Here is a 1,854-nt window from a genome sequence, read left to right on the forward strand (position 1 = left end):
CAAATCTGACTTGGTGGTGCCTGCTATTGTGGGGATATGGGGTTAGTAGATAGGGGGTTGTTTGCATGTTGTTAGGGTTAGATTAGGTTAAAATTCATCTATAAATAGAGTTAATTAGGTTAGTCTTTTTTTTTGGTGGCTAAAAAATAAATCTGCATACAGAGAAAAGAGAGAAAAGCTCTACAAAAAAATGACACTGCACAAAGAGGTGGGATTTAGTGCGACCGAGTGCATTCTAGCAGCCGTGTTCCCCTTTTTCTGGCCAGTCCAAGCGTGTCGTGTGGCAGTGTGGTCAACAGGTCCAAGTCCAGACAATCCCCGTTCAACACATCAGTGATTCCAAGGTTTTCAGTGTGAACGTGACCGCACAGAATCCAAGCTGACGTTCCAGCATTTTGATTGCATGTGGTCGCGACTACCGTAGACGCTACACATCTTTTCTCATTGTATCCGCACGTGACACATAAGTCAACCACGGTACTCCCGTGGACTCCTCCGCATCTGATCAATCCCTCACAGGCCCTCATTCTAGTACATTCAAGCATACGGTAAACCTCGTGTTCTCACCTTCTCAGCCACTCGCAGACGAACACGTGGCTCCCTTTAGGTCTTTGCAATCCTCAATCAATATCTAAGCGACACGTAGGCGAGAGTATTACTCCTTAGTTGCAGTGGATTATAGCTAAATCAGGTTTATTTATTAATTTTTTTCTTTTGTATTATGTTCATATTAATATGCATTATTAAACATAACCTATTAATAAATACATAAAAAAATTTCATTTTTATTATCTTCTAGAAGTTGTTTATAAAAAAATAAAAAAATTTATTTTATTTATTTATTATGTTTATAATGATAATAATAACAAAAAAGATGGTAAAATTCTCCTTATTAGCTAATTATTGAATATTATTTTATGACTTATTTATAATAGCTAATTAATTAATTTTTTTTTGTAAATAAAGAAGAATTGAAATTTGTACAAATTCAGAATATTGTTAAATTTAAAATTATTTTTAACAAGAAGTAGTGTAATTTGAAATGATTTCACATAACATTGTTTATAACAAAAATATATTTTTTGGGATTAATCAAAGGGTGGAGGCAGGTCATGGTAACATTTCTTGTCCTCACACCATCCTTGAACGGTCGCGTTACGGCGCTTCTTTTCATTCGATTAATTCCTAAATTAATAATAATAAAAACTAAGAATTATATTAATTCTCTAAATAACAATAAAAAGCCAAAAAATATATTAAAATTATTTTCAAACCTTTTTAAAATGGGATGCGGTGCAGACATTAGTTTCTGCTGTTTCACATTTTTTAAGGAGTTAATCATTTTTACCAACAAACCATTTTAAAAGTAGAACTACGTACGTCTTGATTTCCTAAAATGTATAGGAATATGTAGGAGCAAGTAATATTGTCAGACTAAAAAATAAAAAATAAATATTTTGTTGTACACAAATTTAAATTTAAATAATTCAAGGGTATTTAAATCATACAATTGGCAAAGGTACCGTTTAATTACGGGCGGACGAGGTGCTAATACCTTCCTCGACCCGTAATCGACTCCTGAGCCTGGATATCACAATCCAAAAGCCCAATGGGATTGGGCTTTAAATATTTTTCTACATTTTTAACCATTCTATATGTAATATACAAAAACGTTTTACTCATGTTGTAAATCATTTGGTCGCTCTTGATAAAAATTTTACTAATGCTGATTTGTCTAATAAAGTTTTGCGTTGTGTTGACAGGAAATGGCAACCAAAGGTAACCGCAATAATGGAGTCAAAGAACTTAGACAACATGCCATTAGCTACTTTGTTTGGTAAACTCCAAGAACAT

Source organism: Lupinus angustifolius, chromosome LG02 (genome assembly GCF_001865875.1).
Source record: "Lupinus angustifolius cultivar Tanjil chromosome LG02, LupAngTanjil_v1.0, whole genome shotgun sequence".
Lineage (NCBI taxonomy): Eukaryota > Viridiplantae > Streptophyta > Magnoliopsida > Fabales > Fabaceae > Lupinus > Lupinus angustifolius.